This window comes from Melanerpes formicivorus, unplaced genomic scaffold, assembly GCF_026170545.1.
Source record: "Melanerpes formicivorus ecotype bairdi unplaced genomic scaffold, bMelFor1.0.p_v2 SCAF_31, whole genome shotgun sequence".
NCBI classification, from domain to species: domain Eukaryota; kingdom Metazoa; phylum Chordata; class Aves; order Piciformes; family Picidae; genus Melanerpes; species Melanerpes formicivorus.
In genome coordinates, this window is record NW_027142383.1 from 1,833,541 (window position 1) to 1,855,702 (window position 22,162).

Genomic DNA, 22,162 nt, shown 5'->3' on the forward strand with positions numbered 1-22,162 from the left:
CATTTTGACTGCCTCCAGAAGTTAGATCAGATGGCAAATGTAATTAGGTGCTAGGCTTTTCCCTTTAGGTTTTACCCCAAGAATGTTTTGCTTCTATTCGAATTCTCTCAGAAGTGCTGTATGCAGCTGTAGATTAAAGCATGTATCTCAGCAGAGGAAAGTGTTAGGGCTGAATTCAAATACTCATTTCGACTGCCTGCCGAAGTTTGATCAGACGGCAAATGCAGTTTGGTGCCAGGCCTTTCGCTTTAGGTTTTACCCCAACAATGTTTTCATTAGTTTCGATAACACTTGAAATCAAGCATTTTAAAGCAGTGTGGACCATCCTATATCTCAGCAGAGGAAAGAGGTAGGGAAGAATTCTAAGGATCATTTTGACTGTCTCCAGAAGTTAGATCACATGGCAAATGCAATTTGGTGCTAGGCCTTTCCCTTTAGGTTTTACGCCAACAATGTTTTCATTAGTTTCGATCACTCTCGAAATCAAGCATTTCACAACAGTGTGCACCACCCTGTATCTCAGCCGAGGAAAGAGGCAGGGAAGAATTCTAAGGATCATTTTTACTGTCTCCAGAAGTTAGATCAGATGGGAAATGCAATTTGGTGCTAGGCCTTTCCCTTTAGGTTTTACCCTAACAATGTTTTCATTAGTTTCGATCAATCTCGAAATCAAGCATTTCACACCATTTTGGACCACCCTGTATCTCAGCAGAGCAAGGAGGTGGGGAAGAATTCTAAGGATCATTTTTACGGCCTCCAGAAGTTAGATCAGATGGCAAATGCAATTTGGTGCTAGGCCTTTCCCTTTAGGTTTTACCCCAGCAATTTTTTCAATAGTTTCGATCACTCTCGAAATCAAGCATTTTGCAGCAGTGTCGACCACCCTGTATCTCAGCAGAGGAGAGAGGTAGGGAAGAATACTAAGGATCATTTTGACTGCCTCCAGAAGTAAGATCAGATGGCAAATTGAATTTGGTGGTAAGCCTTTAACTTCAGGTTTTACCCCAACAATGTTTTCATTACTTTCGATCACTCTCGAAATAAAGCATTTTACAGCAGTGTGGACCACCCTGTATCTCTGCAGAGGAAAGAGGTAGGGAAGAATTCTAAGGATCATTTTGACTGCCTCCAGAAGTTAGATCAGATGGCAAATGTAATTTGGTGCTAGGCTTTTCCCTTTAGGTTTTACCCCAAGTATGTTTTGCTTCTATTCGAATTCTCTCAGAAGTGCTGTATGCAGCTGTAGATTAAAGCATGTATCTCAGCAGAGGAAAGTGTTAGGGCTGAATTCAAATACTCATTTCGACTGCCTCCCGAAGTTTGATCAGACGGAAAATGCAATTTGGTGCCAGGCCTTTCCCTTTAGGTTTTACCCCAACAATCTTTTCATTAGTTTCGATAACTCTCGAAATCAAGCATTTTAAAGCAGTGTGGACCATCCTATATCTCAGCAGAGGAAAGAGGTAGGGAAGAATTCTAAGGATCATTATGACTGTCTCCAGAAGTTAGATGAGATGGCAAATGCAATTTGGTGCTAGCCTTTTCCCTTTAGGTTTTACCCCAAGAATGTTTTGCTTCTATTCGAATTGTCTCAGAAGTGCAGTATGCTGCTGTAGATTAAAGTATGTATCTCAGCAGAGTAAAGTGTTAGGGCCGAATCCAAATACTCATTTTGACTGCCTCCAGAAGTTAGATCAGATGGCAAATGCAATTTGGTGCTAGCCTTTTCCCTTTAGGTTTTACCCCAAGAATGTTTTGCTTCTATTCGAATTGTCTCAGAAGTGCAGTATTCTGCTGTAGATTAAAGTATGTATCTCAGCAGAGTAAAGTGTTAGGGCCGAATCCAAATACTCATTTTGACTGCCTCCAGAAGTTAGATCAGATGGCAAATGCAATTTGGTGCTAGCCTTTTCCCTTTAGGTTTTACCCCAAGAATGTTTTGCTTCTATTCGAATTGTCTCAGAAGTGCAGTATTCTGCTGTAGATTAAAGTATGTATCTCAGCAGAGTAAAGTGTTAGGGCCGAATCCAAATACTCATTTTGACTGCCTCCAGAAGTTAAATCAGACGGCAAATGCAATTTGGTGCTAGCCTTTTCCCTTTAGGTTTTACCCCAAGAATGTTTTGCTTCTATTCGAATTGTCTCAGAAGTGCAGTATGCTGCTGTAACTTAAAGTATGTATCTCAGCAGTGTAAAGTGTTAGGGCCGAATCCAAATACTCATTTTGACTGCCTCCAGAAGTTAGATCAGATGGCAAATGCAATTTGGAGCTAGACCGTTCCCTTTAGGTTTTACCCCAACAATGTTTTCATTAGTTTCGATCACTCTCGAAATAAAGCATTTTACAGCAGTGTGGACCACCCTGTATCTCAGCAGAGGAAAGAGGTAGGGAAGAATTCTAAGGATCATTTTGACTGTCTCCAGAAGTTAGATGAGATGGCAAATGCAATTTGGTGCTAGGCCTTTCCCTTTAGGTTTTACCGCATCAATTTTTTAATTAGTTTCGATCAATCTCGAAATCAAGCATTTCACAGCATTGTGGACCACCCTGTATCTCAGCAGAGCAAGGAGGTGGGGAATAATTCTAAGGATCATTTTTAAGGCCTCCAGAAGTTAGATCAGATGGCAAATGCAATTTGGTGCTAGGCCTTTCCCTTTAGGTTTTACCCCAGCAATTTTTTCAATAGTTTCGATCACTCTCAAAATCAAGCATTTTGCAGCAGTGAAGACCACCCTGTATCTCAGCAGAGGAAAGATGTTGGGAAGAATACTAAGGATCATTTTGACTGCCTCCAGAAGTTAGATCAGATGGGAAATGCAATTTGGTGCTAGGCCTTTCCCTTTAGGTTTCACCCTAACAATGTTTTCATTAGTTTCGATCACTCTCGAAATCAAGCATTTTACAGCAGTGTGGACCACCCTGTATCTCAGCAGAGGAAAGAGGCAGGGAAGAATTCTAAGGATCATTTTGACTGTCTCCAGAAGTTAGATCAGATGGCAAATGCAATTTGGTGCTAGGCTTTTCCCTTTAGGTTTTACCCCAAGAATGTTTTGCTTCTATTCAAATAGTCTCAGAAGTGCTGTATGCAGCTGTAGATTAAAGCATATATCTCAGCAGAGGAAAGTGTCAGAGCTGAATTCAAATACTCATTTTGACTGTGTCCAGAATTTAGATCACATGGCAAATGCAATTTGGTGCTAGGCCTTTCCCTTTAGGTTTTACGCCAACAATGTTTTCATTAGTTTCGATCACTCTCGAAATCAAGCATTTCACAGCAGTGTGGACCACCCTGTATCTCAGCAGAGGAAAGAGGCAGGGAAGAATTCTGAGGATCATTTTTACTGTCTCCAGAAGTTAGATCAGATGGGAAATGCAATTTGGTGCTAGGCCTTTCCCTTTAGGTTTCACCCTAACAATGTTTTCATTAGTTTCGATCACTCTCGAAATCAAGCATTTTACAGCAGTGTGGACCACCCTGTATCTCAGCAGAGGAAAGAGGCAGGGAAGAATTCTAAGGATCATTTTGACTGTCTCCAGAGGTTAGATCAGATGGCTAATGCAATTTGGTGCTAGGCTTTTCCCTTTAGTTTTTACCCCCAGAATGTTTTGCTTCTGTTCAAAATGTCTCAGAAGTGCTGTATGCAGCAGTAGATTGAAGCATGTATCTCAGCAGAGGAAAGTGTTAGGGCTGAATTCAAATACTCATTTTGACTGCCTCCAGAAGTTAGATCACATGGCAAATGCAATTTGGTGCTAGGCTTTTCCCTTTAGGTTTTACCCCAAGAATGTTTTGCTTCTATTCAAATTGTCTCAGAAGTGCTGTATGCAGCTGTAGATTGAAGCATGTATCACAGCAGAGGAATGTGTTAGGGCTGAATTCAAATACTCATTTTGACTGCCTCCAGATGTTAGATCAGATGGCAAATGCAATTTGGTGCTAGGCTTTTCCCAGTAGGTTTTGCCCCAAGAACGTTTTGCTTCTATTCGAATTGTCTCAGAAGTGCTGTATGCAGCTGTTGATTAAAGCATGTATCTCAGCAGAGGAAAGTGTTAGGGCTGAATTCAAATACTCATTTTGACTGCCTCCAGATGTTAGATCAGATGGCAAATGCAATTTGGTGCTAGGCCGTTCCCTTTAGGTTTTACCCCAACAATGTTTTCATTAGTTTCGATCACTCTTGAAATCAAGCATTTTCCAGCAGTGTTGACCACCCTGTATCTCAGCAGAGGAAAGAGGTAGGGCAGAATTCTAAGGATCTTTTTGACTGCCTCCAGAAGTTAGATCAGATGGCAAATGTAATTTGGTGCTAGGCCTTTCCCTTTAGGTTTTACCCCAACAATGTTTTCATTAGTTTCGATCAATCTCGAAATCAAGCATTTCACAGCATTGTGGACCACCCTGTATCTCAGCAGAGCAAGGAGGTGGGGAATAATTCTAAGGATCATTTTTAAGGCCTCCAGAAGTTAGATCAGATGGCAAATGCAATTTGGTGCTAGGCCTTTCCCTTTAGGTTTTACCCCAGCAATTTTTTCAATAGTTTCGATCACTCTCGAAATCAAGCATTTTGCAGCAGTGTAGACCACCCTGTATCTCAGCAGAGGAAAGATGTAGGGAAGAATACTAAGGATCATTTTGACTGCCTCCTGAAGTAAGATCAGATGGCAAATGTAATTTGGTGCTAAACCTTTAACTTCAGGTTTTACCCCAACAATGTTTTCATTACTTTCGATCACTCTCGAAAAAAAGCATTTTACAGCACTGTGGACCACCCTGTATCTCTGCAGAGGAAAGAGGTAGGGAAGAATTCTAAGGATCATTTTGACTGCCTCCAGAAGTTAAATCAGATGGCAAATGTAATTTGGTGCTAGGCTTTTCCCTTTAGGTTTTACCCCAAGAATATTTTGCTTCTATTCGAATTCTCTCCGAAGTGCTGTATGCAGCTGTAGATTAAAGCATGTATCTCAGCAGAGGAAAGTGTTAGGGCTGAATTCAAATACTCATTTAGAATGCCTCCCGAAGTTTGATCAGACGGCAAATGCAATTTGGTGCTAGGCCTTTTCCCTTTAGGTTTTACCCCAAGAATGTTTTGCTTCTATTCGAATTGTCTCAGAAGTGCAGTATGCTGCTGTAGATTAAAGTATGTATCTCAGCAGAGGAAAGTGTTAGGGCCGAATTCAAATACTCATTTTGACTGCCTCCAGAAGTTAGATCAGATGGCAAATGCAATTTGGTGCTAGGACTTTGCCTTTAGGTTTTACCCCAACAATGTTTTCATTAGTTTCGATCACTCTCGAAATCAAGCATTTTCCAGCAGTGTTGACCACCCTGTATCTCAGCAGAGGAAAGAGGTAGGGAAGAATTCTAAGGATCATTTTGACTGTCTCCAGAAGTTAGATCAGATGGGAAATGCAATTTGGTGCTTGGCCTTTCCCTTTAGTTTTTACCCCAACAATGTTTTGCTTCTATTCGAATTGTCTCAGAAGTGCTGTATGCAGCTGTGCATTAAAGCATGTATCTCAGCAGAGGAAAGTGTTTCGGCTGAATTCAAGTACTCATTTTGACTGCCTCCAGAAGTTAGATCAGATGGCAAATGCAATTTGGTGCTAGGCCGTTCCCTTTAGGTTTTACCCCAACAATGTTTTCATTAGTTTCGATCACTCTTGAAATCAAGCATTTTCCAGCAGTGTTGACCACCCTGTATCTCAGCAGAGGAAAGAGGTAGGGCAGAATTCTAAGGATCTTTTTGACTGCCTCCAGAAGTTAGATCAGATGGCAAATGTAATTTGGTGCTAGGCCTTTCCCTTTAGGTTTTACCGCATCAATTTTTTCATTAGTTTCGATCAATCTCGAAATCAAGCATTACACAGCATTGTGGACCACCCTGTATCTCAGCAGAGCAAGGAGGTGGGGAATAATTCTAAGGATCATTTTTTAGGCCTCCAGAAGTTAGATCAGATGGCAAATGCAATTTGGTGCTAGGCCTTTCCCTTTAGGTTTTACCCCAGCAATTTTTTCAATAGTTTCGATCACTCTCGAAATCAAGCATTTTAAAGCAGTGTAGACCACCCTGTATCTCAGCAGAGGAAAGAGGTAGGGAAGAATACTAAGGATCATTTTGACTGCCTCAAGAAGTTAGATCAGATGGCAAATGTAATTTGGTGCTAAGCCTTTAACTTCAGGTTTTACCCCAACAATGTTTTCATTACTTTCGATCACTCTCGAAATCAAGCATTTTAAAGCAGTGTGGACCACCCTGTATCTCAGCAGAGGATAGAGGTAGGGAAGAATTCTAAGGATCATTTTGACTGTCTCCAGAAGTTAGATCAGATGGCAAATGCAATTTGGGGCTAGGCTTTTCCCTTTAGGTTTTACCCCAAGAATGTTTTGCTTCTATTCAAATTGTCTCAGAAGTGCTGTATGCAGCTGTAGATTATAGCATGTATCTCAGCAGAGGAAAGTGTTAGGGCTGAATTCAAATACTCATTTTGACTGCGTCCAGAAGTTAGATCACATGGCAAATGCAATTTGGTGCTAGGCTTTTCCCTTTAGGTTTTACCCCAAGAATGTTTTGCTTCTATTCAAATTGTCTCAGAAGTGCTGTATGCAGCTGTAGATTAAAGCATATATCTCAGCAGAGGAAAGTGTTAGGGCTGAATTCAAATACTCATTTTGACTGCGTCCAGAATTTAGATCACATGGCAAATGCAATTTGGTGCTAGGCCTTTCCCTTTAGGTTTTACGCCAACAATGTTTTCATTAGTTTCGATCACTCTCGAAATCAAGCATTTCACAGCAGTGTGGACCACCCTGTATCTCAGCAGAGGAAAGAGGCAGGGAAGGATTCTAAGGATGATTTTTACTGTCTCCAGAAGTTAGATCAGATGGGAAATGCAATTTGGTGCTAGGCCTTTCCCTTTAGGTTTTACCCTAACAATGTTTTCATTAGTTTCGATCAATCTCGAAATCAAGCATTTCACACCATTGTGGACCACCCTGTATCTCAGCAGAGCAAGGAGGTGGGGAAGAATTCTAAGGATCATTTTTTACGGCCTCCAGAAGTTAGATCAGATGGCAAATGCAATTTGGTGCTAGGCCTTTCCCTTTAGGTTTTACCCCAGCAATTTTTTCAATAGTTTCGATCACTCTCGAAATCAAGCATTTTCCAGCAGTGTAGACCACCCTGTATCTCAGCAGAGGAAAGAGGTAGGGAAGAATACTAAGGATCATTTTGACTGCCTCCAGAAGTAAGATCAGATGGCAAATTGAATTTGGTGCTAAGCCTTTAACTTCAGGTTTTACCCCAACAATGTTTTCATTACTTTCGATCACTCTCGAAATAAAGCATTTTACAGCAGTGTGGACCACCCTGTATCTCTGCAGAAGAAAAGAGGTAGGGAAGAATTCTAAGGATCATTTTGACTGCCTCCAGAAGTTAGATCACATGGCAAATGTAATTTGGTGCTAGGCTTTTCCCTTTAGGTTTTACCCCAAGCATGTTTTGCTTCTATTCGAATTCTCTCAGAAGTGCTGTATGCAGCTGTAGATTAAAGCATGTATCTCAGCAGAGGAAAGTGTTAGGGCTGAATTCAAATACTCATTTCGACTGCCTCCCGAAGTTTGATCAGACGGAAAATGCAATTTGGTGCCAGGCCTTTCCCTTTAGGTTTTACCCCAACAATGTTTTCATTAGTTTCGATAACTCTCGAAATCAAGCATTTTAAAGCAGTGTGGACCATCCTATATCTCAGCAGAGGAAAGAGGTAGGGAAGAATTCTAAGGATCATTTTGACTGTCTCCAGAAGTTAGATGAGATGGCAAATGCAATTTGGTGCTAGCCTTTTCCCTTTAGGTTTTACCCCAAGAATGTTTTGCTTCTATTCGAATTGTCTCAGAAGTGCAGTATGCTTCTGTAGATTAAAGTATGTATCTCAGCAGAGTAAAGTGTTAGGGCCGAATCCAAATACTCATTTTGACTGCCTCCAGAAGTTAGATCAGATGGCAAATGCAATTTGGTGCTAGCCTTTTCCCTTTAGGTTTTACCCCAAGAATGTTTTGCTTCTATTCGAATTGTCTCAGAAGTGCAGTATGCTGCTGTAGATTAAAGTATGTATCTCAGCAGAGTAAAGTGTTAGGGCCGAATTCAAATACTCATTTTGACTGCCTCCAGAAGTTAGATCAGATGGCAAATGCAATTTGGTGCTATCCTTTTCCCTTTAGGTTTTACCCCAAGAATGTTTTGCTTCTATTCGAATTGTCTCAGAAGTGCAGTATTCTTCTGTAGATTAAAGTATGTATCTCAGCAGAGTAAAGTGTTAGGGCCGAATCCAAATACTCATTTTGACTGCCTCCGGAAGTTAAATCAGACGGCAAATGCAATTTGGTGCTAGCCTTTTCCCTTTAGGTTTTACCCCAAGAATGTTTTGCTTCTATTCGAATTGTCTCAGAAGTGCAGTATGCTGCTGTAGATTCAAGTATGTATCTCAGCAGAGTAAAGTGTTAGGGCCGAATCCAAATACTCATTTTGACTGCCTCCAGAAGTTAGATCAGATGGCAAATGCAATTTGGTGCTAGACCGTTCCCTTTAGGTTTTACCCCAACAATGTTTTCATTAGTTTCGATCACTCTCGAAATAAAGCATTTTACAGCAGCGTGGACCACCCTGTATCTCAGCAGAGGAAAGAGGTAGGGAAGAATTCTAAGGATCATTTTGACTGTCTCCAGAAGTTAGATGAGATGGCAAATGCAATTTGGTGCTAGGCCTTTGCCTTTAGGTTTTACCCCAACAATGTTTTCATTAGTTTCGATCACTCTCGAAATCAAGCATTTTCCAGCAGTGTTGACCACCCTGTATCTCAGCAGAGGAAAGAGGTAGGGAAGAATTCTAAGGATCATTTTGACTGTCTCCAGAAGTCAGATCAGATGGGAAATGCAATTTGGTGCTAGGCCTTTCCCTTTAGTTTTTACCCCAACAATGTTTTGCTTCTATTCGAATTGTCTCAGAAGTGCTGCATGCAGCTGTGCGTTAAAGCATGTATCTCAGCAGAGGAAAGTGTTAGGGCTGAATTCAAATACTAATTTTGACTGCCTCCAGAAGTTAGATCAGATGGCAAATGCAATTTGGTGCTAGGCCTTTCCATTTAGGTTTCACCCTAACAATGTTTTCATTAGTTTCGATCACTCTCGAAATCAAGCATTTTACAGCAGTGTGGACCACCCTGTATCTCAGCAGAGGAAAGAGGCAGGGAAGAATTCTAAGGATCATTTTGACGGTCTCCAGAGGTTAGATCAGATGGCTAATGCAATTCGGCGCTAGGCTTTTCCCTTTAGTTTTTACCCCAAGAATGTTTTGCTTCTGTTCAAAATGTCTCAGAAGTGCTGTATGCAGCTGTAGATTGAAGCATGTATCTCAGCAGAGGAAAGTGTTAGGGCTGAATTCAAATACTCATTTTGACTGCCTCCAGAAGTTAGATCACATAGCAAATGCAATTTGGTGCTAGGCTTTTCCCTTTAGGTTTTACCCCAAGAATGTTTTGCTTCTATTCAAATTGTCTCAGAAGTGCGGTATGCAGCTGTTGATTAAAGCATGTATCTCAGCAGAGGAAAGTGTTAGGGCTGAATTCAAATACTCATTTTGACTGCCTCCAGAAGTTAGATCAGATGGCAAATGCAATTTGGTGCTAGGCCTTTCCCTTTAGGTTTTACCCCAACAACTTTTTCATTAGTTTCTCTCAATCTCAAAATCAAGCATTTTACAGTAATGTGGACCACCCTGTATCTCAGCAGAGGAAAGAGGTAGGGAAGAATTCTAAGGATCATTTTGACTGTCTCCAGAAGTTAGATCAGATGGCAAATGCAATTTGGTGCTAGGCCTTTCCCATTAGGTTTTACCCCAACAATGCTTTCATTAGTTTCGCTCACTCTCGAAATCAAGGATTTTACTGTAATGTGGACCACCCTGTATCTCAGCAGAGGAAAGAGGTAGGGAAGAATACTAAGGATCATTTTGACTGCCTCCAGAATTTAGATCAGATGGCAAATGTAATTTGGTGCTAGGCCTTTAACTTCAGGTTTTACTCCAACAATGTTTTCATTAGTTTCGATCACTCTTGAAATCAAGCATTTTACAGCAGTGTGGACCACCCTGTATCTCAGCAGAGGAAAGAGGTAGGGAAGAGTTCAAAGGATCATTTTTATGGCCTCCAGAAGTTAGATCAGATGGCAAATGCAATTTGGTGCTGGGCCTTTCCCTTTAGGTTTTACCCCAAGAATGTTTTGCTTTTATTCGAATTGTCTCAGAAGTGCTGTATACAGCTGTAGATTAAATCATGCATCTCAGCAGAGGAAAGTGTTAGGGCTGAATTCAAATACTCATTCTGACTGCCTCCAGAAGTTAGATCAGATGGGAAATGCAATTTGGTGCTAGGCCTTTCCCTTTAGGTTTTACCCCAACAATGTTTTCATTAGTTTCGATCACTCTCGAAATCAAGCATTTTAAAGCAGTGTGGACCACCCTGAATCTAAGCAGAGGAAAGAGGTAGGTCAGAATTCAACGGATCATTTTGACTGTCTCCAGAAGTTAGATCAGATGGCAAATGCAATTTGGTGCTAGGCCTTTCCCTTTAGGTTTCACCCAACAATTTTTTCATTAGTTTCGCTCACTCTCGAAATCAAGCATTTTACAGTAATGTGGACCACCCTGTATCTCAGTAGAGGAAAGAGGTCGGGCAGAATTCTAAGGATCATTTTGACTGTCTCCACAAGTTAGATCAGATGGCAAATGCAATTTGGTGCTAGGCTTTTCCCTTTAGGTTTTACCGCAAGAATGTTTTGCTTCTCTTCGAATTGTCTCAGAAGTGCTGAATGCAGCTGTAGAGTAAAGCATGTATCTCAGCGGAGGAAAGTGTTAGGGCTGAATTCAAATACTCATTTTGACTGCCTCCAGAAGTTAGATCAGATGGCAAATGCAATTTGGTGCTAGGCCTTTCCCTTTAGGTTTTACCGCATCAATTTTTTAATTCGTTAATATCAATCTCGATAACAAGCATTTCACAGCAGTTTGGACCACCCTGTATCTCAGCAGAGCAAGGAGGTGGGGAAGAATTCTAAGGATCATTTTTACTGCCTCCAGAAGTTAGATGAGATGGCAAATGCAATTTGGTGCTAGGCCTTTCCAATTAGGTTTTACCCCAACAATATTTTCATTAGTTTCGATCACTCTCAAAATCAAGCATTTTACAGCAGTGTGGACCACCCTGTATCTCAGCAGAGGAAAGAGGTAGGGAAGAATTCTGATGATCATTTTGACTGTCTCCAGAAGTCAGATCAGACGGCAAATGCAATTTGGTGCAAGGCTTTTCCCTTTAGGTTTTACCCCACGAATGTTTTGCTTCTATTCGTATTGTCTCAGAAGTGCTGTATGCAACTGTATATTAAAGCATGTATCTCAGCAGAGGAAAGTGTTAGGGCTGAATTCAAATACTCATTTTGACTTCCTCCAGAAGTTAGATGAGATGGGAAATGCAATTTGTTGCTAGGCCTTTCCCTTTAGGTTTTACCCCAGCAATTTTTTCAATAGTTTCGCTCACTCTCGAAATCAAGGATTTTACAGTAATGTGGACCACCCTGTATCTCAGTAGAGGAAAGAGGTAGGGAAGAATTCTAAGGATCATTTTGACTGTCTCCACAAGTTAGATCAGATGGCAAATGCAATTTGGTGCTCGGCCTTTCCCTTTAGGTTTTACCCCAGCAATTTTTTCAATACTTTCGATCGCTCTCGAAATCAAGCATTTTGCAGCAGTGTAAACCACCCTGTATCTCAGCAGAGGAAAGAGGTAGGGAAGAATACTAAGGATCATTTTGACTGCCTCCAGAATTTAGATCAGATGGCAAATGTAATTTGGTGCTAGGCCTTTAACTTCAGGTTTTACCCCAACAATGTTTTCATTAGTTTCGATCACTCTTGAAATCAAGCATTTTACAGCAGTGTGGACCACCCTGTATCTCAGCAGAGGAAAGAGGTAGGGAAGAGTTCTAAGGATCATTTTTACGGCCTCCAGAAGTTAGATCAGATGGCAAATGCAATTTGGTGCTGGGCCTTTCTCTTTAAATTTTACCCCAAGAATGTTTTGCTTTTATTCGAATTGTCTCAGAAGTGCTGTATACAGCTGTAGATTAAAGCATGTATCTCAGCAGAGGAAAGTGTTAGGGGTGAATTCAAATACTCATTTTGACTTCCTCCAGAAGTTAGATCAGATTGGAAATGCAATTTGGTGCTAGGCCTTTCCCTTTAGGTTTTACCCCAGCAATTTTTTCAATAGTTTCGATCACTCTCGAAATCAAGCATTTTGCAGCAGTGTAGACCACCTTGTATCTCAGCAGAGGAAAGAGGTAGGGAAGAATACTAAGGATCATTTTGACTGCCTCCAGAAGTTTGATCAGATGGCAAATGTAATTTGGTGCTAGGCCTTTAACTTCAGGTTTTACCCCAACAATGTTTTCATTAGTTTCGATCACTCTCGAAATCAAGCATTTTGCTGCAGTGTTGACCACCCTGTATCTCAGCCGAGGAAAGAGGTAGGGAAGAATTCTAAGGATCATTTTGACGGCCTCCAGAAGTTAGATCAGATGGCAAATGCAATTTGGTGCTAGGCCTTTCCCTTTAGGTTTTACCCCAGCAATTTTTTCAATAGATTCACTCACTCTCGAAATCAAGGATTTTACAGTAATGTGGACCACCCTGTATCTCAGCAGAGGAAAGAGGTAGGGAAGAATTCTAAGGATCATTTTGACTGTCTCCACAAGTTAGATCAGATGGCAAATGCAATTTGGTGCTAGGCCCTTCCAATAAGGTTTTACCCCAACAATATTTTCATTAGTTTCGATCACTCTCGAAATCAAGCATTTTACAGCAGTGTGGACCACCCTGTATCTCAGCAGAGGAAAGAGGTAGGGAAGAATTCTGATGATCATTTTGACTGTCTCCTGAAGTTAGATCAGACGGCAAATGCAATTTGGTGCAAGGCTTTTCCCTTTAGGTTTTACCCCACGAATGTTTTGCTTCTATTCGTATTGTCTCAGAAGTGCTGTATGCAGCTGTATATTAAAGCATGTATCTCAGTAGAGGAAAGTGTTAGGGCTGAATTCAAATACTCATTTTGACTTCCTCCAGAAGTTAGATCAGATGGCAAATGCAATTTGTTGCTAGGCCTTTCCCTTTAGGTTTTACCCCAGCAATTTTTTCAATAGATTCACTCACTCTCGAAATCAAGGATTTTACAGTAATGTGGACCACCCTGTATCTCAGCAGAGGAAAGAGGTAGGGAAGAATTCTAAGGATCATTTTGACTGTCTCCAGAAGTTAGATCAGATGGCAAATGCAATTTGGTGCTAGGCCTTTCCCATTAGGTTTTACCCCAACAATGCTTTCATTAGTTTCGCTCACTCTCGAAATCAAGGATTTTACCTTAATGTGGACCACCCTGTATCTCAGCAGAGGAAAGAGGTAGGGAAGAATTCTAAGGATCATTTTGACTGTCTCCACAAGTTAGATCAGATGGCAAATGCAATTTGGTGCTAGGCCCTTCCAATAAGGTTTTACCCCAACAATATTTTCTTTAGTTTCGATCACTCTCGAAATCAAGCATTTTACAGCAGTGTGGACCACCCTGTATCTCAGCAGAGGAAAGAGGTAGGGAAGAATTCTGATGATCATTTTGACTGTCTCCTGAAGTTAGATCAGACGGCAAATGCAATTTGGTGCAAGGCTTTTCCCTTTAGGTTTTACCCCACGAATGTTTTGCTTCTATTCGTATTGTCTCAGAAGTGCTGTATGCAGCTGTATATTAAAGCATGTATCTCAGTAGAGGAAAGTGTTAGGGCTGAATTCAAATACTCATTTTGACTTCCTCCAGAAGTTAGATCAGATGGCAAATGCAATTTGTTGCTAGGCCTTTCCCTTTAGGTTTTACCCCCGCAATTTTTTCAATAGATTCACTCACTCTCGAAATCAAGGATTTTACAGTAATGTGGACCACCCTGTATCTCAGCAGAGGAAAGAGGTAGGGAAGAATTCTAAGGATCATTTTGACTGTCTCCACAAGTTAGATCAGATGGCAAATGCAATTTGGTGCTCGGCCTTTCCCTTTAGGTTTTACCCCAGCAATTTTTTCAATAGTTTCGATCGCTCTCGAAATCAAGCATTTTGCAGCAGTGTAAACCACCCTGTATCTCAGCAGAGGAAAGAGGTAGGGAAGAATACTAAGGATCATTTTGACTGCCTCCAGAATTTAGATCAGATGGCAAATGTAATTTGGTGCTAGGCCTTTAACTTCAGGTGTTACCCCAACAATGTTTTCATTAGTTTTGATCACGCTTGAAATCAAGCATTTTACAGCAGTGTGGACCACCCTGTAACTCAGCAGAGGAAAGAGGTAGGGAAGAATTCTAAGGATCATTTTGACTGTCTCCACAAGTTAGATCAGATGGCAAATGCAATTTGGTGCTCGGCCTTTCCCTTTAGGTTTTACCCCAGCAATTTTTTCAATAGTTTCGATCGCTCTCGAAATCAAGCATTTTGCAGCAGTGTAAACCACCCTGTATCTCAGCAGAGGAAAGAGGTAGGGAAGAATACTAAGGATCATTTTGACTGCCTCCAGAATTTAGATCAGATGGCAAATGTAATTTGGTGCTAGGCCTTTAACTTCAGGTGTTACCCCAACAATGTTTTCATTAGTTTCGATCACTCTTGAAATCAAGCATTTTACAGCAGTGTGGACCACCCTGTATCTCAGCAGAGGAAAGAGGTAGGGAAGAGTTCTAAGGATCATTTTTACGGCCTCCAGAAGTTAGATCAGATGGCAAATGCAATTTGGTGCTGGGCCTTTCTCTTTAGGTTTTACCCCAAGAATGTTTTGCTTTTATTCGAATTGTCTCAGAAGTGCTGTATACAGCTGTAGATTAAAGCATGTATCTCAGCAGAGGAAAGTGTTAGGGGTGAATTCAAATACTCATTTTGACTTCCTCCAGAAGTTAGATCAGATTGGAAATGCAATTTGGTGCTAGGCCTTTCCCTTTAGGTTTTACCCCAGCAATTTTTTCAATAGTTTCGATCACTCTCGAAATCAAGCATTTTGCAGCAGTGTAGACCACCTTGTATCTCAGCAGAGGAAAGAGGTAGGGAAGAATACTAAGGATCATTTTGACTGCCTCCAGAAGTTTGATCAGATGGCAAATGTAATTTGGTGCTAGGCCTTTAACTTCAGGTTTTACCCCAACAATGTTTTCATTAGTTTCGATCACTCTCGAAATCAAGCATTTTGCTGCAGTGTTGACCACCCTGTATCTCAGCCGAGGAAAGAGGTAGGGAAGAATTCTAAGGATCATTTTGACTGTCTCCAGAAGTTAGATCAGATGGCAAATGCAATTTGGTGCTAGGCCTTTCCCATTAGGTTTTACCCCAACAATGCTTTCATTAGTTTCGCTCACTCTCGAAATCAAGGATTTTACCTTAATGTGGACCACCCTGTATCTCAGCAGAGGAAAGAGGTAGGGAAGAATTCTAAGGATCATTTTGACTGTCTCCAGAAGTTAGATCAGAAGGCAAATGCAATTTGGTGCTCGGCCTTTCCCTTTAGGTTTTACCGCATCAATTTTTTCATTAGTTTCGATAAATCTCGAAATCAAACACTTCACAGCAGAGTGGACCACCCTGTATCTCAGCAGAGCAAGGAGGTGGGGAAGAATTCGAAGGATCATTTTTACTGCCTCCACAAGTTAGATCAGATGGCAAATGCAATTTGGTGCTAGGCCTTTCCCTTTAGGTTTTACCCCAGCAATTTTTTCAATAGTTTTGACCACTTTCGAAATCAAGCATTTTGCAGCAGTGTAGACCACCCAGTATCTCAGCAGAGGAAAGAGGTAGGGAAGAATACTAAGGATCATTTTGACTGCCTCCAGAAGTTAGATCAGCTGGCAAATGCAATTTGGTGCTAGGCCTTTAACTTCAGGTTTTACCCCAAGAATGTTTTGCTTCTATTCGAATTGTCTCAGAGGTGCTGTATGCAGCTGTAGATTAAAGCATGTATCTCGGCAGAGGAAAGTGTTAGGGCTGAATTCAAATACTCATTTCGACTGCCTCCAGAAGTTAGATCAGACGGCAAATGCAATTTGGTGCCAGGCCTTTCCCTTTAGGTTTTACCCCAACAATGTTTTCATTAGTTTCGATAACTCTAGAAATCAAGCATTTTAAAGCAGTGTGGACCATCCTGTATCTCAGCAGAGGAAAGAGGTAGGGAAGAATTCTAAGGATCATTTTGACTGCGTCCAGAAGTTAGATCACATGGCAAATGCAATTTGGTGCTAGGCTTTTCCCTTTAGGTTTTACCCCAAGGATGTTTTGCTTCTATTCAAATTGTCTCAGAAGTGCTGTATGCAGCTGTAGATTAAAGCATATATCTCAGCAGAGGAAAGTGTTAGGGCTGAATTCAAATACTCATTTTGACTGCCTCCAGAAGTTAGATCAGATGGCAAATGCAATTTGGTGCTAGGCTTTTCCCTTTAGGTTTTACCCCAAGAATGTTTTGCTTCTATTCAAATTGTCTCAGAAGTGCCTTATGCAGCTGTAGATTGAAGCATGTATCACAGCAGAGGAAAGTGTTAGGGCTGAATTCAAATACTCATTTTGACTGCCTCCAGAAGTTAGATCAGATGGCAAATGCAATTTGGTGCTAGGCTTTTCCCTTTAGGTTTTACCCCAAGAATGTTTTGCTTCTATTCAAATTGTCTCAGAAGTGCCTTATGCAGCTGTAGATTGAAGCATGTATCACAGCAGAGGAAAGTGTTAGGGCTGAATTCAAATACTCATTTTGACTGCCTCCAGAAGTTAGATCAGATGGCAAATGCAATTTGGTGCTCGGCCTTTCCCTTTAGGTTTTACCCCAGCAATTTTTTCAATAGTTTCGATCGCTCTCGAAATCAAGCATTTTGCAGCAGTGTAGACCACCCTGTATCTCAGCAGAGGAAAGAGGTAGGGAAGAATACTAAGGATCATTTTGACTGCCTCCAGAATTTAGATCAGATGGCAAATGTAATTTGGTGCTAGGCCTTTAACTTCAGGTTTTACTCCAACAATGTTTTCATTAGTTTCGATCACTCTTGATATCAAGCATTTTACAGCAGTGTGGACCACCCTGTATCTCAGCAGAGGAAAGAGGTAGGGAAGAGTTCAAAGGATTATTTTTACGGCCTCCAGAAGTTAGATCAGATGGCAAATGCAATTTGGTGCTGGGCCTTTCCCTTTAGGTTTTACCCCAAGAATGTTTTGCTTTTATTCGAATTGTCTCAGAAGTGCTGTATACAGCTGTAGATTAAAGCATGCATCTCAGCAGAGGAAAGTGTTAGGGCTGAATTCAAATACTCATTCTGACTGCCTCCAGAAGTTAGATCAGATGGGAAATGCAATTTGGTGCTAGGCCTTTCCCTTTAGGTTTTACCCCAACAATGTTTTCATTAGTTTCGATCACTCTCGAAATCAAGCATTTTAAAGCAGTGTGGACCACCCTGTATCTAAGCAGAGGAAAGAGGTAGGTCAGAATTCAACGGATCATTTTGACTGTCTCCAGAAGTTAGATCAGATGGCAAATGCAATTTGGTGCTAGGCCTTTCCCTTTAGGTTTCACCCAACAATTTTTTCATTAGTTTCGCTCACTCTCGAAATCAAGCATTTTCCAGCAGTGTTGACCACCCTGTATCTCAGTAGAGGAAAGAGGTAGGGCAGAATTCTAAGGATCATTTTGACTGTCTCCACAAGTTAGATCAGATGGCAAATGCAATTTGGTGCTAGGCTTTTCCCTTTAGGTTTTACCGAAAGAATGTTTTGCTTCTATTCGAATTGTCTCAGAAGTGCTGAATGCAGCTGTAGAGTAAAGCATGTATCTCAGCGGAGGAAAGTGTTAGGGCTGAATTCAAATACTCATTTTGACTGCCTCCAGAAGTTAGATCAGATGGCAAATGCAATTTGGTGCTAGGCCTTTCCCTTTAGGTTTTACCGCATCAATTTTTTCATTCGTTAATATCAATCTCGATAACAAGCATTTCACAGCAGTTTGGACCACCCTGTATCTCAGCAGAGCAAGGAGGTGGGGAAGAATTCTAAGGATCATTTTTACTGCCTCCAGAAGTTAGATGAGATGGCAAATGCAATTTGGTGCTAGGCCTTTCCAATTAGGTTTTACCCCAACAATATTTTCATTAGTTTCGATCACTCTCAAGATCAAGCATTTTACAGCAGTGTGGACCACCCTGTATCTCAGCAGAGGAAAGAGGTAGGGAAGAATTCTGATGATCATTTTGACTGTCTCCAGAAGTCAGATCAGACGGCAAATGCAATTTGGTGCAAGGCTTTTCCCTTTAGGTTTTACCCCACGAATGTTTTGCTTCTATTCGTATTGTCTCAGAAGTGCTGTATGCAACTGTATATTAAAGCATGTATCTCAGCAGAGGAAAGTGTTAGGGCTGAATTCAAATACTCATTTTGACTTCCTCCAGAAGTTAGATCAGATGGGAAATGCAATTTGTTGCTAGGCCTTTCCCTTTAGGTTTTACCCCAGCAATTTTTTCAATAGTTTCGCTCACTCTCGAAATCAAGGATTTTACAGTAATGTGGACCACCCTGTATCTCAGTAGAGGAAAGAGGTAGGGAAGAATTCTAAGGATCATTTTGACTGTCTCCACAAGTTAGATCAGATGGCAAATGCAATTTGGTGCTCGGCCTTTCCCTTTAGGTTTTACCCCAGCAATTTTTTCAATACTTTCGATCGCTCTCGAAATCAAGCATTTTGCAGCAGTGTAAACCACCCTGTATCTCAGCAGAGGAAAGAGGTAGGGAAGAATACTAAGGATCATTTTGACTGCCTCCAGAATTTAGATCAGATGGCAAATGTAATTTGGTGCTAGGCCTTTAACTTCAGGTTTTACCCCAACAATGTTTTCATTAGTTTCGATCACTCTTGAAATCAAGCATTTTACAGCAGTGTGGACCACCCTGTATCTCAGCAGAGGAAAGAGGTAGGGAAGAGTTCTAAGGATCATTTTTACGGCCTCCAGAAGTTAGATCAGATGGCAAATGCAATTTGGTGCTGGGCCTTTCTCTTTAGGTTTTACCCCAAGAATGTTTTGCTTTTATTCGAATTGTCTCAGAAGTGCTGTATACAGCTGTAGATTAAAGCATGTATCTCAGCAGAGGAAAGTGTTAGGGGTGAATTCAAATACTCATTTTGACTTCCTCCAGAAGTTAGATCAGATTGGAAATGCAATTTGGTGCTAGGCCTTTCCCTTTAGGTTTTACCCCAGCAATTTTTTCAATAGTTTCGATCACTCTCGAAATCAAGCATTTTGCAGCAGTGTAGACCACCTTGTATCTCAGCAGAGGAAAGAGGTAGGGAAGAATACTAAGGATCATTTTGACTGCCTCCAGAAGTTTGATCAGATGGCAAATGTAATTTGGTGCTAGGCCTTTAACTTCAGGTTTTACCCCAACAATGTTTTCATTAGTTTCGATCACTCTCGAAATCAAGCATTTTGCTGCAGTGTTGACCACCCTGTATCTCAGCCGAGGAAAGAGGTAGGGAAGAATTCTAAGGATCATTTTGACGGCCTCCAGAAGTTAGATCAGATGGCAAATGCAATTTGGTGCTAGGCCTTTCCCTTTAGGTTTTACCCCAGCAATTTTTTCAATAGATTCACTCACTCTCGAAATCAAGGATTTTACAGTAATGTGGACCACCCTGTATCTCAGCAGAGGAAAGAGGTAGGGAAGAATTCTAAGGATCATTTTGACTGTCTCCACAAGTTAGATCAGATGGCAAATGCAATTTGGTGCTAGGCCCTTCCAATAAGGTTTTACCCCAACAATATTTTCATTAGTTTCGATCACTCTCGAAATCAAGCATTTTACAGCAGTGTGGACCACCCTGTATCTCAGCAGAGGAAAGAGGTAGGGAAGAATTCTGATGATCATTTTGACTGTCTCCTGAAGTTAGATCAGACGGCAAATGCAATTTGGTGCAAGGCTTTTCCCTTTAGGTTTTACCCCACGAATGTTTTGCTTCTATTCGTATTGTCTCAGAAGTGCTGTATGCAGCTGTATATTAAAGCATGTATCTCAGTAGAGGAAAGTGTTAGGGCTGAATTCAAATACTCATTTTGACTTCCTCCAGAAGTTAGATCAGATGGCAAATGCAATTTGTTGCTAGGCCTTTCCCTTTAGGTTTTACCCCAGCAATTTTTTCAATAGATTCACTCACTCTCGAAATCAAGGATTTTACAGTAATGTGGACCACCCTGTATCTCAGCAGAGGAAAGAGGTAGGGAAGAATTCTAAGGATCATTTTGACTGTCTCCAGAAGTTAGATCAGATGGCAAATGCAATTTGGTGCTAGGCCTTTCCCATTAGGTTTTACCCCAACAATGCTTTCATTAGTTTCGCTCACTCTCGAAATCAAGGATTTTACCTTAATGTGGACCACCCTGTATCTCAGCAGAGGAAAGAGGTAGGGAAGAATTCTAAGGATCATTTTGACTGTCTCCACAAGTTAGATCAGATGGCAAATGCAATTTGGTGCTAGGCCCTTCCAATAAGGTTTTACCCCAACAATATTTTCTTTAGTTTCGATCACTCTCGAAATCAAGCATTTTACAGCAGTGTGGACCACCCTGTATCTCAGCAGAGGAAAGAGGTAGGGAAGAATTCTGATGATCATTTTGACTGTCTCCTGAAGTTAGATCAGACGGCAAATGCAATTTGGTGCAAGGCTTTTCCCTTTAGGTTTTACCCCACGAATGTTTTGCTTCTATTCGTATTGTCTCAGAAGTGCTGTATGCAGCTGTATATTAAAGCATGTATCTCAGTAGAGGAAAGTGTTAGGGCTGAATTCAAATACTCATTTTGACTTCCTCCAGAAGTTAGATCAGATGGCAAATGCAATTTGTTGCTAGGCCTTTCCCTTTAGGTTTTACCCCCGCAATTTTTTCAATAGATTCACTCACTCTCGAAATCAAGGATTTTACAGTAATGTGGACCACCCTGTATCTCAGCAGAGGAAAGAGGTAGGGAAGAATTCTAAGGATCATTTTGACTGTCTCCACAAGTTAGATCAGATGGCAAATGCAATTTGGTGCTCGGCCTTTCCCTTTAGGTTTTACCCCAGCAATTTTTTCAATAGTTTCGATCGCTCTCGAAATCAAGCATTTTGCAGCAGTGTAAACCACCCTGTATCTCAGCAGAGGAAAGAGGTAGGGAAGAATACTAAGGATCATTTTGACTGCCTCCAGAATTTAGATCAGATGGCAAATGTAATTTGGTGCTAGGCCTTTAACTTCAGGTGTTACCCCAACAATGTTTTCATTAGTTTTGATCACGCTTGAAATCAAGCATTTTACAGCAGTGTGGACCACCCTGTAACTCAGCAGAGGAAAGAGGTAGGGAAGAATTCTAAGGATCATTTTGACTGTCTCCACAAGTTAGATCAGATGGCAAATGCAATTTGGTGCTCGGCCTTTCCCTTTAGGTTTTACCCCAGCAATTTTTTCAATAGTTTCGATCGCTCTCGAAATCAAGCATTTTGCAGCAGTGTAAACCACCCTGTATCTCAGCAGAGGAAAGAGGTAGGGAAGAATACTAAGGATCATTTTGACTGCCTCCAGAATTTAGATCAGATGGCAAATGTAATTTGGTGCTAGGCCTTTAACTTCAGGTGTTACCCCAACAATGTTTTCATTAGTTTCGATCACTCTTGAAATCAAGCATTTTACAGCAGTGTGGACCACCCTGTATCTCAGCAGAGGAAAGAGGTAGGGAAGAGTTCTAAGGATCATTTTTACGGCCTCCAGAAGTTAGATCAGATGGCAAATGCAATTTGGTGCTGGGCCTTTCTCTTTAGGTTTTACCCCAAGAATGTTTTGCTTTTATTCGAATTGTCTCAGAAGTGCTGTATACAGCTGTAGATTAAAGCATGTATCTCAGCAGAGGAAAGTGTTAGGGGTGAATTCAAATACTCATTTTGACTTCCTCCAGAAGTTAGATCAGATTGGAAATGCAATTTGGTGCTAGGCCTTTCCCTTTAGGTTTTACCCCAGCAATTTTTTCAATAGTTTCGATCACTCTC